Source organism: Rhinoraja longicauda, chromosome 16, assembly GCF_053455715.1.
Source record: "Rhinoraja longicauda isolate Sanriku21f chromosome 16, sRhiLon1.1, whole genome shotgun sequence".
Lineage (NCBI taxonomy): Eukaryota > Metazoa > Chordata > Chondrichthyes > Rajiformes > Arhynchobatidae > Rhinoraja > Rhinoraja longicauda.
This window is the reverse complement of record NC_135968.1, coordinates 17,208,032-17,223,373: the sequence shown is the minus strand read 5'-3', so window position 1 is coordinate 17,223,373 and position 15,342 is coordinate 17,208,032.

Here is a 15,342-nt window from a genome sequence, read left to right as displayed (position 1 = left end):
TTCCTTCCGACACGATGGAATACGATCCGATAGAACTTTATTTATCCCAGGAGGGAAATTGATCTGCCAACAGCAATAAAACACAAGATACATGAAATATGAAATTAAAGTGAAGAGTGGAAAGGATTGTGGATGTGCAAAGATTGGGAGGGGGGGGAGGGGAGGGGAGTCAGTCTACCCCACGACAGAAGGGGGAGGGTACAGTTTGATATCCAAAGGGAAGAAGGGACACCCTCGGTGTGGAAAAAGTTACCCCTCAGGCTCCTATTAAACTTGCCCCTCTCACGGTAATACATGTCCTCTGGTTCTTGATTCCCCTATGCTTGTGTAAAAGACTCTCTTCATTCACCCTATTTATTTCTCTCATGATTTTATATACCTCTACAAGATCACCCCCCAGCCCCAGCCCCCAGACCCCAGCCCCTAGCCCCCCCAGCCCCTAGTCCCCCCCAGCCCCCAGCCCCCAGCCCCCCCAGACCCCAGCCCCCCCCCCCCCAGCCCCAGCCCCCAGACCCCAGCCCCTAGCCCCCCCAGCCCCTAGTCCCCCCCAGCCCCCAGACCCCCCAGACCCCCCCCCAGCCCCAGCCCCCAGACCCCAGCCCCTAGCCCCCCCCAGCCCCTAGTCCCCCCCAGCCCCCAGCCCCTAGCCCCCCCCAGACCCCAGACCCCCCAAACCCCCAGCCCCCCAGACCCCAGCCCCCCCCCCCCCCCCTCCCAGACCCCAGCCTCCAGCACTCCATGCTATAAAATCCTCGCCTGTCCAACCTCTCCCAATATCTCTGCATCTCGAATCCTGGCAATATCCTCATAAACCTTCTCTGCACTTTTTCCAGCATAACAACATCCTTCCTTTAGCAGAGTGACCAAAACTGAACACAAGACTCCAAATGGAGGACTCAATGGCCTGAGATATAGGGAGAGGTTGGGCAGGCTAGGACTTTATTTAATGGAGCACAGGACAATGACAAGTGATCTCAAGTGGTGTATAGATCATGAGGGGAATAGACAGAGTAAATGCATGGAGTCTTTTACCCAGAGTAGGGGAATCATGAACCAGAGGACATAGGTTTAAGGTAGAGGGGAAAATTTTAATAGGAACCTGAGCGACAACTTTTTCACGCAGTGGGTGTTGGGTGTATGGAACCAGCTGCCAGAGGATGTAATTGAGGCAGGTACTATCGCAACATTTAAAATGACATTTGGACAGCTACATGGATTGGAAAGGTTTAGAAGGATAGGGGCCAAGTGCAGGCATGTTGGACTGGTGCAGATGGTGCATCTTGGTCAGTGTGGGCTGGAGACCCTGTTTCCATGCTATATGACTCCCTGAATCCCAACCCATTCACTGTGAATTGCATTTCTGGCAGTTCAGTTTATTGGATTTAGGTGTATTTACGTAGGGATTCAGCCCGTGTTTGTGTGGTGGTTGCTGTTTGTGGACAGGTGGGGATGGAAACTGAAAGAACAGTGGTGGTTCCTTGCTCTCTTGCACCTCCTGCTGGCCAGTCTCTGCACACAACTGGCAGAGAAAAGGATACAGGTGGGTTCGAGGCGAGACATATTTTTGTATCTCATCACAGGATGTAGACCTACTGCCAACGCAAGCATTTATTTCCCATTCTTAATTGTCCCTGAACTGAGGGGGAGTTCAGAGTCCTCAACGCCAGCAAGACAAAGGAAGCGTGGTGGAGTACGTGTTCCAGGGAACATCAATGGTGTAAAAGTGGAAATGGTTGAGAGCTTCAAGTTCCCTGGCATTAATAATTCCCAATGGTCTACCATGGACCAACCACATTGATGCAACAACCAAGGCGGCACTCCAACACCTCGACTTCCTGAGGAGGCTGTCTCCAATGACTCTGAGAAACATCTACAGATGCACCGGAGAAAGCATACTGCCGGGGTGCATCACAGCTTGGTTTGGGAACAGCTCTGCTCAAGACTGTAAGAAGTTTCAAAAAGTTGTGGAAATAGCCCAGCCCATTGCACAGACCAGGCTCCCCACCATTGACACCATCGACACTTCCTCTGGCAAAAGAAATTCCTTGTCATCTCCATTCTAAAGGTACATCGTTTTATTCTGAGGCCGTGCCCTCTGGTACGAGACTCTGGAAACGTCCTCTCCACATCCACTCTATCTAGGCTTTTCATTATTCGGCAGGTTTCAATGAGATCCCCCCCCTTCATCCTTCAAACAGTGCTCATACGTCAATCCAATTGTTCCTGGGATCTTTCTCGTAAACCTCCTCTGATCCCGTCTGCACATGTACGGTGAGGGACAGGTCCATTGAAAGTCTTGCCTGCCTGCAGCATCACAGGCGCGTGGACTCAGACAACACACAAAAACACCAATTGTACAGAAGTTCCACAAGACAGTGAAAACAAAATTAACATCAGCGCAAAATACAATTTAGATTAAGTGAATTTACCAAACTGAACTTTTAAGATACAAGGAACAGCAGATGCTGGCTGACAAAAAAAGACACAAATTGGTGGTGTACCTCGACGAGTCAGGCAGCATCTGTGGAGAACATGGATAGGTGACGTTTTGGGTCAGGACCCTTCTTCAAACGTGATTCCGTCCATGTTCTCCAGAGATGCTGCCTGATCCGTTAGAGTTACTCCAGCACTTTGTGTCTGACCTTATTGGAATGTCACTGCCAAGTGCCTCAGTGAGATCTGAACTCACACTGTGTGGCATGGAGGAAAGGAATGGGTGACGTTTCAGGTCGAGACCCTTCTTCAGACTCTGAAGAAGGGTCTCAACCCGAAACGAGTCTAAAGAAAGGTCTCGATCCAAAACTTGAGTCTGAAGAAGGGTCTCGACCTGAAACGTCACCCATTCCTTCTCTAGCTTTTTGTGGTAATCTTCGGTTTAAACCAGCATCTACAGACCAGCATAAGTGGTCTCCCCATCCAATTCCCTTTGGCAAGGCATCCAAGGAGATTGTTTCTATTGCCCTACACATTGCAAATTCCAGCCAGTCTTTACATTCATCTTGTTATTGACCAATCGCCAACACTCTGCCTCCTCACACTGGCCAATCACCAACATTCCACTCCCTCATACTGGCCAGTCCTCAACTCCCTGCCTCCCCACACTGGCCAATGCAAAGTGTCGGAAGGAACTGCAGATGCTGGTTTAAACCAAGAATAGACACAAAAAGCTGGAGGAACTCAGCGGGACAGGCAGCATCCCTGGAGAAAAGGAATAGGTGACATTTCGGGTCTGTAGAAGAGTCTCGACCCGAAACGTCACCTGTTCTTCAGAGATGCTGTCTGACCCGCTTGAGTTACTCCAGCTTTTTGTGTCTATCTCTGGCCAATGGAAACACTTTTTCTCCAACAGTTCACAATTCTGAACAGCTCGAAGGTATTTATTCACAAAATGCTGGAGTAACTCAGCAGGCCAGGCAGCATCTCAGGAGAGAAGGAATGGGTGACGTTTCGGGTCGAGACCCTTCGTCAGAACAACTCGTTCTCTCAGGTCTTTCTGCTGTGTGGAGAATGATATCAGGTTCTCTTGCCTAATACCTGTGGTCCTTTCAGCTCATACCATCCTCAACATCCGTGCCTAAAGACTGGGACCATTGCACCACATTGCGGGTTCCATGTGGACCTTTGACTGCAGAGGCCTCTGGGATAGATCCTGCGCAGTGGATCTGAGATAGAATCTCCTCGATGTGCAGTCAGCATTCCATGGCATTTGGGTTTGCTTATACTGGCTAATACCTCAAGCAAGTCCAACTGTGTAAGCACAACTCTCCAGTAACAATAACAAGATCAATTTGTTACGCATAGTGAATTATTTCTTTTCACAACCCTTATTCGTTCTGTATGTGAGAATGTTGTTGGCAAAGCCAATGGTCATTGCCCCTGTTTTATTGACCATATAGGCTATGTCCTTTGAGCGATTCCAATCCATGCAGGGAAGAAGGTTCAGTGCGTAGGAAGGAACTGCAGGTTCTGGTTTACACTGAAGATAGACACAAAATGCTGGAGTAACTTAGAAGGACAGGCAGCATCTCTGGAGAGAAGGAATGGGTGACGTTTTGCCTCGAGAAGGAAAGGTTCCCTGGGATCGAATGATTAGTTTAATTTAGTTTATTATTGTCATGTGTATCGAGGTACAGAGAAAAGCTTTTTTGTTGCGTGCTATCCAGTCAGCGAAAAGACTACACATGATTACAATCGAGCCGTCCACAGTGAACAGATACAGGATAAAGGGCTCACACAAAAAAAAGATTAAAAGGATTAAAGGATAAAAAATTATATACATAAGGATTTAGAAGCACTCCAGCCCCTGAGATACCTAGTGGTCCCTCACCTTAACCACTCTCGAGGACTGCTGGGTACCACGGGGCTTGAGTGCTGCTTAGATATGAGTGACGACCTTTTGCTTTGATAATTAAATATATACATTTTTTTTTAAAGATTGGCTTCTCCTTAGAATACTGTTCCAGCTGTCATTTTGTGTTTGCAAAATGAAAGTGTAGTCCCACCAATGACTACATAAGTTTCTAAATCATTGGAATAGAATTGGGCCTGTCGGCCCATTGAGTCTACTCCGGCATTCAATCATGACTGATCTATCTTTCCCGCTCAACTGCATTCTCCTGCCTTCTCCCCACACCCCTTTACACCCTTACTAATTAAGAATCTGTCAATCTGCGGTTTAAAAATACCCAATGACTTGGCCTCCACAGCCGTCCGTGGCAAAGAAATCCACAGATTCACCACCCTCTGACTGAAGAAATTCCTCCTCATTTCCTTTCTAATGGTACGTCCTTGCACAAGTGCAACGTGACATCCCAAATCCTGTATTCAGTGTAATAAAAAGGAACTGCAGATGCTGGTTTATACCAAAGATAAAGACAAAGTGCTGGAGCAACTCAGTGGGTCAGGCAGCATCTCTGGAGAATATAGATAGGTGACGTTTCAGATCAGGGACCCATCCTCAGTCTGTTTAAGGGTCCCGACGATACGCCACCTATCCATGTTCTCCGGAGATGCTGCCTGACCCACTGAGTTCCTTCAGCATTTTGCGTCCTTTTGTGTAAAGCAGCATCTGCAGTTCCTTTTATCTACATTTTCCTCCACAGATGCTGCCTGACCAGCTTGGATACTACAGTACTTTGTGTTATATTTTGCTGCCTGTTCTATTAGAGCCATACAGTGTGGAAACAGACTGTATCTCTCAAGTCCAAGTGGCTCCACCATCTACGTAGACATCAGTCTGAAGAAGGGTCCAAGTTACCCACACCGACCAACATGTCCCATCTAGACTAGCCCGACCTGCCTGCGTTTGGCCCATATCCCTCCAAAGCTATCCTATCCATGTACCTGTCTAAATGTTGCCTCAACTACCTCCTCCAGCAGCTTGTTCCATGCACCCACCATCCTTTGTGTAAAGAAAGTTACCCCTCAGGTCCCTATTAAATCTTAAACCTCACCTTAAACCTATGTCCCCTGGTTCTCGATTCCCCTACTCTGGGCAATCGACTGTGCAAAAGACCCAGTCTATTCCTCTCACGCTTTTGCACAAGTCTATAAGATCACCCTTCAATTTCACTCCATTATGCAGCCGTCTATGACGCACCACCACATCCACATCCACTCCACATCCATTCACCATGCACAGGGTCAGATGTTACAGGCATGTTGGATGCCACGGAATCAGAGTTGAGGAGGTCAGATGTCAAGAGGTCGGGTGCCAATGAGGTCAGACATCACTGGATTATCATACCAGGTCATTGAAGTGAAACAGTGCCTCCAACTAGACTGCGAAACCATCAAGTCCCCAGGCAACGGGATACAGTTGGCTGACTCAGCCAGCCCCACATTCCAGCAGCAACTTAATTTAATTAAACATCCTCGCTGCATTCCACGGGATCCTGACTGGAGGTTCTGTCAAAACTCCTGACATTTTGGGATTTCTGAATTCTAGCAGCGATAACCGAGTTCAACAAAAAAGGGATTTGGAAATGAAAGCAACTTATCGGAAGAAATTATCTGAAGCATTTCAGTGCAGGTCACCATCTCTATCTATATCTCACTCTCTCCATCCTCTCTCTCTCCCTCTCGCTCTCCGTTTATCTCTCTCTCCATCTCTCTATCTCTCTCTCTCCATCTCCCTATATCTCTCTTTCTCTCTCTCTATCTCTCTCTCTCTCTCCATCTCCCTATCTCTCTCTCTCTCTCTCTCTCTCTCTCTCTCTCTCTCTCTCCATCTCTATCTCTCTCTCCATTTCTCTCTCTCCCCATTTCTCTCTCTGATGTTAGGCATCTCTAATCCTCCGTCTGTCTCCGTGTCTCTGACTGTGTCTTTTGTTTATCCACTACAGTGCATAAGGCCATTCGGCCCATTGTGTTTATATGACCTCTCCAGAGAAATCTCAACAGTCCATTCTCTCTCTCTCTCTCACTCTCACACTGTCCCTCTCTCACTGTGTCCCCCTCACTCTCTGCCTGTTTCTCCGTCCCTCCCTTTGTCTCTCTTTGCCTCTCTCACCCTCCTCCCTCCATGTCTAACTCTTCTCTACCTCTCTGCCTCTCTCTCCCATCGTCGGCCCCACTCTCTGTCTTCCTGTATCTCTGTTCTGTCTTTCTCTTTCTCTCTCTTTCCACACACACACACACTCTCAGTCCATCTCTCTTTTCTCTCACAACAAAACACAAAATGTTTCATTTTTTAGTTTAGAGACACAGCGTGGAAACTGGCCCTTCGGCCCACCGAGTCCGCACCGACCAACAGTTCAATCCTACACACTAGGGACAATTTGCCAAAGCCAATTAACCTACAAAACCCGCACGTCTTTGGAATGTGTGAGGAAACCGGAGCACCCGGAGAAAACCCACGCAGTCACAGGGAGAATATACAAACTCCGTACAGACAACACCCATAGTCAGGATCGAAACCTTTGTCTCGAATTCCACCTGTCTAAGATATCAAGTGGATGCCAGAGGAGGTAGTTGAGGCAGGCACTATAGCAACATTTAAAAGATACTTGGACAGATACATGGACAGGAAAGGTTTCGAGAGAGATGGGCCAAAGACAGGAAAATGGCATAGACATTGTGGGCCAAAGGGCCTGGTTCTGTGCTCTCCTGCCCTGTTCTAAGTGGGACCAGCGTAGATGGTGCATCTTGGTCAGCATGGGCAAGTGGGCTGAAGGGCCTGTAAGAAGAACCGGGGTCTTACCTTCCGCAGCCTCATGGTTGGCTGTGGGAGTGGTGAATCTGTGGAATTCTTTGCCACAGAAGGCTGTGGAGGCCAAGTCAGTGGATATATTTAAGGCAGAGATAGATAGATTCTTGATTGGTACAGGTGTCAGAGGTTACGGGGAGAAGGCAGAAGAATGGGTTTAGGAGGGTGAGATAGATCAGCCATGATTGAATGGCGGAGTAGACTTTATGGGCTAAATGGCCTAATTCTACTCCTATTCCTTATGGCCTTATGAGGCGCCCCCCGGGGCACGAAGGCTGGAGGTGGCCGGGCGAGGAGAGGGACGACGGTTCGCGGGACGATCCGGACGGAGGTGACGGCTGTAATGGGCCTTTATGGCCAACTACAGCTGGGACTGTGAAAATGGCGGCAAAACCTGGCCACTCTTGCAGATGGACTCAGTGGGCTGTTTCTATGCAATCTGTACTTAATCGGGGATTGTACTTATGTGTGGCAATAATCTCACTGAACATTGGTTTCGTTTGGAGATATAGCGCAGAAACAGGCCCTTGGCTCACAGAGTCCGTGCCGACCAGCGATCACCCCGTACACTAGCACTATCCTAACCGGAGCACCCGGAGAAAACCCACGCGGTCACAGGGAGAACGTACAAACTCCATTCAGACTGCACCCGTAGTCAGGATTGAACCCAGGTCTCTGGCCCTGTGAGGCAGCAACTCAACCGCCCTGTGTGGAAAAAAATGTACCTTGGTACATGTGATAATAAGGAACCATCGCATGGTGGCGAAGCGGTAGAGTTGCTGCCTTACAGCGCTTGCTGCGCCGGAGATCCGGGTTCGAACCCGACTACGGGTGCTGTCTGTACAGAGTTTGCACGTTCTCTCCATGACCGCCTGGTTTTTCGCCGAGATCGTCGGTTTCCTCCCACACTCCGAAGACGTACAGGTTTGTAGGTTAATTGGCTTGATGGATGTGTGAATTGTCCCTAGTGTGTGTGTAGGATCGCTGGTTGGCACGGACTTTGTGGGTTAAAGGGCCTGTTTCCGCGCTGCATCTCTAAACTAAACTTAAACGAAACTAAATTGAAGGAAGACCTTTCCCAGGAAGCTCCTTGGAAAACCTGCCTTTTACAACCTGTTTTATTTCTCTGAACCTCGAGGAGGCCTCGTGAGGTCCCGACCAGACGAGCTGAGAACTCCAAGGGAGAGTTAGTCCCTCGGGAGAGAGCAGAACCGCAAGGAAACAATTCTGCCGGCCGATTCAGTAAAGCCCAATTGTTTTCAGAGTTCCCTCGGAATAACTGGTGACTGTTCCTCAGTCTGTGGTGTGGTGAATGGATCCAGTCAGTCACGTTGTCTTGTCGAGAAAGGGCCCTTTATGATGGGTGAGAGAGGTTATGTGTGTGGGGGTTGGGTCGATCCGTACAATCACTGCACTTTATGCCTTAATTAGTGGTTTAGCATTTGCAGAATCCTGCAAGCCATTTTCTCCCTAGTTTAGACGTCATAATTAAGCTGTGTTTTGTTCATTTTATTGGCCTTGTATTTAGGTGTAGGTTTACGTCTTTAGTTTATTGTCGTGTGTACCGAGGTACAGTGAAATGATTTTTTGTTACGTGTTATCCATTCAGCGAAAAGACTAGGCATGATTACAATCAAGCCGTCCACAGTGGACAGGTACAGGATAAAGGGAATAACACTTAGTGCAAGATGATGTCCAGTAAAGTCCGATTAAAGACAGTCCAAGGGTCTTCTTTGAGGTCGATAGTAGCTCAGGACCTCTGCCTAGTTATTGGTGGGATGGGTCAGTAGCCTGATAATAGCTGGGAAGAGACTGGCCCAGAATCTGGAGGTGTGCGTTTTCACACTTCTGTACCTCTTGCCTGATTGGAGAGGGGAGACGAGGGAGTGACCGGGGTGAGACTGGTCCTTGTTTGTGCTGGTGGCCTTGTCTGCATTTCACCCATCTCCCGCCAAGATTGGTTCACCAGATTGATCCCTGGGATGGCAGGACTTTCATATGAAGAAAGACTGGATAGACTCGCTGGAATTTAGAAGATTGAGGGGGGATCTTATAGAAACTTACAGAATTCTTAAGGGGTTGGACAGGCTAGATGCAGGAAGATTGTTCCCGATGTTGGGGAAGTCCAGAACAAGTGGTCACAGTTTAAGGATAAGGGGGAAGTCTTTTAGGACCGAGATGAGAACTTTTTTTTCACACAGAGAGTGGTGAATCTGTGGAATTCTCTGCCACAGAAGGTAGTTGAGGCCAGTTCATTGGCTATATTTAAGAGGGAGTTAGATGTGGCCCATATGGCTAAAGGGATCAGGGGGTATGGAGAGAAGGCAGGTACGGGATACTGAGTTGGATGATCAGCCATGATCATATTGAATGGCGGTGCAGGCTCGAAGGGCCGAATGGCCTACTCCTGCACCTATTTTCTATGCTTCTATGTTTCTAAACCATTACTACACCCATATATCTATCCAAAGGGGGGGAAACTTGAGCATCCAAAGAAAACCCACAAGGTCGCAAGGAGAATGTACAAACTCTGTGCAGACAGCAGCCGTGGTCAGGATCGAACCCGGGCCTCTGGCGCTGTGAGGCAGCAACTCTACAGCTGTCAGTGATCAAATACAACACCAGTTCTCATTTATCTAACATCTTCAACATTTCCCAAGTTGTTTGCAGGGATTTTATCAGCCAAAACATAATCACAAGTATGAGATACATGTATTAGGATTGACTGCCAAAACTTGCTCATGTGAATCATTGTTACAATACAGACTGAGGCCATTCAGTCCATTGAGTCCTGTACTAGCTCCCCACAGGAGTAATCTCATGTCCAATCCCCTCCTCTTTTTCCCTGCCACCCTGAACATTAACCCCTGAAGACCCTTCCTTTGCTTTCCTTAATTTTTGCCTTATTTCACTGCACATTTATGTATTATTTTTACATTTAATTCATGCTTAATGTAGTTTTATACAGTCTTGTATAACTGTAACATGTCAAAGATAGACACAAAGTCGTGGAGTAACTCAGCGGGTCATCTCTGGAGAACATGGGTAGGCAACGTTTCGTGTCGGGACTCTTCTTCGAACGTGTAACATGTTATCCCAATTCCTGTACTCGATACCTGACTGATGAAGGCAAGCGTGCCAAATGCCTTCTTCCCCACCCTGTCCACCAAATGCCTTCTTCCCCACCCTAGATCACCATTTTCACAGAAGCATGTACTTGCTCCATTTCATGCTCCCATTTTGCCGGGCATTAGGACTGTATTACACTGTGAAAGAAGTTCTGGCATTTTAAAAGGTTTTCAGGTGGCCATAATGCCACTGGTCCTGGGCTATCTTGGCTGGGTGTGGTCTCACACCTGCAGGTAACATCACGTCTGGAAAGTTCTCAGAAGCTACTGGATGTGGGGAATGGGCCCACCATGATACTTGGAACTGGCGTAGGCCATTCAGCCCTCCCGTATGATTGTGGCTGATGACTGTGCTACAGTGTATGGTGACAGTTTCTTCCCAGCTGTTATCAGGCAACCGAACCATTCTCTCACCAACTGGAGAGCGGTCCTGATAGATATCCCATCTACCTTATTGGAGACCCTCGGACTATCTTAAATCAGACTTTACTGGACTTTACCTTGCACTAAACGTTATTCCCTTCACCCTGTATCTGTACACTGTGGACAGCTTGATGGTAATCATGTACAGTGTCTCCACTGACTGGATAGCAAGCAACACAAAGTTTTTCACTGTACCTCGATACACACGACAATAAACTAAACTAAACAAAACTAAATTAAACTAAACCAAACTGCCCTGTTCCTACGGCCTCCCCACAACCCTTTGAGTCAGATATCAGGGTTCAAATCCCACTTCAGACACACAAGTACAAAGCCTAGCATCCAATTAACCCTGCCGTGGAACATAGAACAGTACAGCACAGGATGAGGCCCTTCAGCCCAGCATACCTGTGCCGTACATGATGCTAAACCCACTAATTCCATCTGCCTGCATCTCATCCAAATCCCTCCATTCCCTGCATACCCATGTGCCTATCTAAAACAATAGACAATAGACAATAGGTGCAGGAGGAGGCCATTCGGCCCTTCGAGCCAGCACCGCCATTCAATGTGATCATGGCTGATCATTCTCAATCAGTACCCCGCTCCTGCCTTCTCCCCATACCCCCTGACTCCGCTATCCTTAAGAGCTCTATCCAGCTCTCTCTTGAATGCATTCAGAGAATTGGCCTCCACTGCCTTCTGAGGCAGATAATTCCACAGATTCACAACTCTCTGACTGAAAAAGTTTTTCCTCATCTCAGTTCTAAATGGCCTACCCCTTATTCTTAAACTGTGGCCCCTTGTTCTGGACTCCCCCAACATTGGGAACATGTTTCCTGCCTCTAACGTGCCCAACCCCTTAATAATCTTATACGTTTCGATAAGATCTCCTCTCATCCTTCTAAATTCCAGTGTATACAAGTCTAGTCGCTCCAGTCTTTCAACATATGACAGTCCCGCCATTCCGGGACTCTTAAATGCCACAATTGTATCTGCCTCCACCACCATTGTCTGGAATGTGGTCCAGACCCGAAACATCATGTGGCAATGTTCTCCAGAGATGCTGCCTGACCTGCTGAGGAACTTTGTGTCATTTTTGTAAACCAGCACCTTCAGTTCCTTGTTTCCACATTCTTCACCACCGCCCCTGACAGCTCGTTCCAGGTACCCACCACCCTTCTGTGTAAAACCTACCCCATACATCTCCTTTAAACTTTGCCCCTTTTAACTTAAACCGATGTCCTCCAGTGTTTGACGTTTTCACCCTGGGAACGACTCCAGCGCGCACGTCTTTGGGGTGTGGAAAGGAAACGTGAGCACCGCGGGAAACGCACGCAGTCACGGGCGCGGCACGGTGGCGCAGAAGTAGAGCCGCAACCTCACAGCGCCAGAGAGCAGGGCTCGATCCTGACCACGGATACTGTCTGTACGGAGTTTGCACGTTCTCCCTGTGAAAGCGTGGGTTTCCTCCCACATTCCAAAAACGTGCAAGTTTGTAGGTTAATTGGCTTCTGTAAATTGTAAATTGTCCCCAGTGTTGGGACAGAACTAATCGGGTTGATCACTGGTCGGAGCGGACTCGGTGGGCCGAAGGGCCTGTTTCCACGCTGCATCTCTTAGAAAAAAAGAAGGAGAACGTGCAAACCCCACGGAAAGAGTGCCGGAGGTCAGGATTTCCTCTGAGGCGAGAGGCAGCGGCACTACCAGCTGCACCACCCACACGATGCTGTCAAAGTATTTATGGTGCAGCCTCGGATAAGGATAAAGTGGAGGCCAGGTTCGGAGATGATAGCTGTGAAACGTTGCACAAAGAGCAAGACTGACACAAACCGCAGGGATTGTGTGTCTGCTCTCCCAGCCCGTTAATCAAAGTCCAATCGTCAAGGTTACTTTGCACAGAAGATAAGGAATAAGTAGCTTGGAAACCACTTCAAAGACCCACAGCAAATTGCAGCATCGCAATTATTGTTCCCTCACACTAATCAGTCGTGTCAAGGCCTCTCTACGCACATCAATCACGTGGAGCACAGAACAGTACAGCACAGGAACAGGCCCTTCAGCCCACAATATCTGTGCTGTACATGATGCCAAGTTAAACGCATCTCCTCCGCCTGCATGTGACCCATGTCTCTCCATTCCCTGCATATCCATTTGAACTTAGAACATTGAGCAGTGCAGTGCAAGCACAGGCACTTCGGCCCACAATGTCAATGCTGAACAATATGCTAAGACTATCCCTTATCAACCTCCACATAGCCAATATCCCTCTATTTCTTGCATATCCATGTGCCTATCCAAAAGTCCCTTAAACGCCACTATCATATCTGCCTCCACCACCACCCCTGGCAGCACGTTCCAGGCACCCACCACCCTCTGTGTAAAAAACTTGCCCCGCAAATCTCCTTCAAACTTTGTCCGTCTCAGCGTAAAGCTGTGTCCTCTAGTATTCTAGATTCCCATCCTGGGAAAATTCATAGATGGGCTGAATGCACAGTCTTTTACACAAAGTAGGGGAATCGAAAACCAGACGACATAGGTTTAAGGTGAGTGGCGCAAGATTTAATGGGAATCTGAGGGGCAACCTTTTCACACAGAGAGTGATGGGTATATGAAACAAGCTGTCAGAGGAGGAAGTCGAGGCAGGTACTATCACAACATTTAAGACATTTGGACAGGTACATGGTGGATAGGAAAGGTTTAGAGGGATATGGGCCAAACATGGGCAGGTAGACCTAGCCTAGATTGGACATGTTGGTCGGCGGGGGCAAGTTTGGCCGACGGGCCTGATTCCTTGCTGTATGACTTTATAACTAAAGAGGTTCAGTCACTTTCATAATTGTATGTACTTCTAGCAGTGCTCCCTTCAACCTCTGACACTAGAGAGAAGACAAAACGAGTCTGTCCAACCTCTCCCTGAATCTAATACTCCTGAATCCAGGCATCATTCCAGTAAACCCCTTCTGCACCCTTTCCAATGCTTCCTCATCCTTTCTGTGATGGGTGATCAGAAGTACACACGTCACTCTGAATGCAGCATAGCCAAAGCCTTATAAAACTGCAACATGACTTCCTGACTCTTATACTCAATGTCCCGACCTATAAAGATTACTTCAACTAGGCAAGCTACAGCAAATAAAGTCTTGGCTGTTTTCAACTGTTTTCCTACGCTTTATGACATTTAATCATAAATAATAGATTCATGGAGCTGTGCAGCATGGAAACATTGTCCATACTAGATTAGTCCTATTCAGCCCACATTGTCCATACTAGATTAGTCCTATTCAGCCCACATTGTCCATACTAGATTAGTCCTATTCAGCCCACATTGTCCATACTAGATTAGTCCTATTCAGCCCACATTGTCCATACTAGATTAGTCCTATTCAGCCCACATTGTCCATACTAGATTAGTCCTATTTGCCTGCATTTGGCCACAGCCCTCTAAACCCTTCCTATCCATATATCAGCTTTTCCTAGTAGCTCATTCCAGATGTGGACTACCTTCTGAGAAAACAGCGTTGCTTGGGAAATCTACAATCAGTGGACAAATTTAAAATCAAAACAGAGACACGAGACACTGCTGATGCTGGAACCGAGAGCAAAAAGCAAATTGCTGGAGGACTGAGCAGGTGGGAATGTGGAAGGAATGGACAGACATTTCAAGTGGGAACCCTTTTTTCAGATTTAGGGGTGGCACTGTGGCACAGTGGTAGAGTTGCTTCCTTGTAGCGTCAGAGACCCGGGTTCGATCCTAGTTATGGGTTCTGCCAGTACTGAGTTTGTACATGAGACAAGCTGCCAGAGGAGGCAGTCGAGGCAGGTACTATCACAACATTTAAGACATTTGGACAGGTACATGGATACCTGTGACTGTGCAGGTTTTCTCCCACACCTCAAAGATGTGCAGGTTTGTAGGTTAATTGGTTTTGGTAAAATTGTAAGATTGTTCCTGATGTGTAGGATAATGCTAGTGTACGGGGTGATCGCTGGTCAGCGCGGAGCCGGTGGGCCGAAGGGCCTGTTTCCATGCTAATTCGTTAGGAATTGGACAGGCTAGATGCAGGAAAAATGTTCCCCATGTTGGGGGAGTTCAGAACCAGGAGTCACAGTTTAAGAATAAGGGGTAGGCCATTGAGGATTGAAATGAGGAAAAACTTTTTCACCCAGAGAGTTGTGAATCTGTGGAATTCTCTGCCACAGAAGGCAGTGGAGGGCATTTCACTGGATGTTTTCAATAGAGAGTATGATTTAGCTCTTAGGGTTATCGGAATCAAGGGATATGGGGATAAAGCAGGAACGGGTACTGATTTTGGATGATCAGCCATGATCATATTGAATGGCGGTGCTGGCTCGAAGGGCCGAATGGCCTACTCCTGCACCTATTTTCTATGTATGTTTCTATGTAAGCCTAAAGACTGAATACTGTCAGATGCTGCCTGTCCCACTGAGTTCGTTCAGCACTTTAGGTTTTGCTCAAAATCAAAACAGAACTAATACGTAGTCTACGACCAAACAAGAGATTTATGATCAGTGGTTAATGTCAGAGTCAAGTAAGAAAGACGTGGTGAACCAAATGCAGTG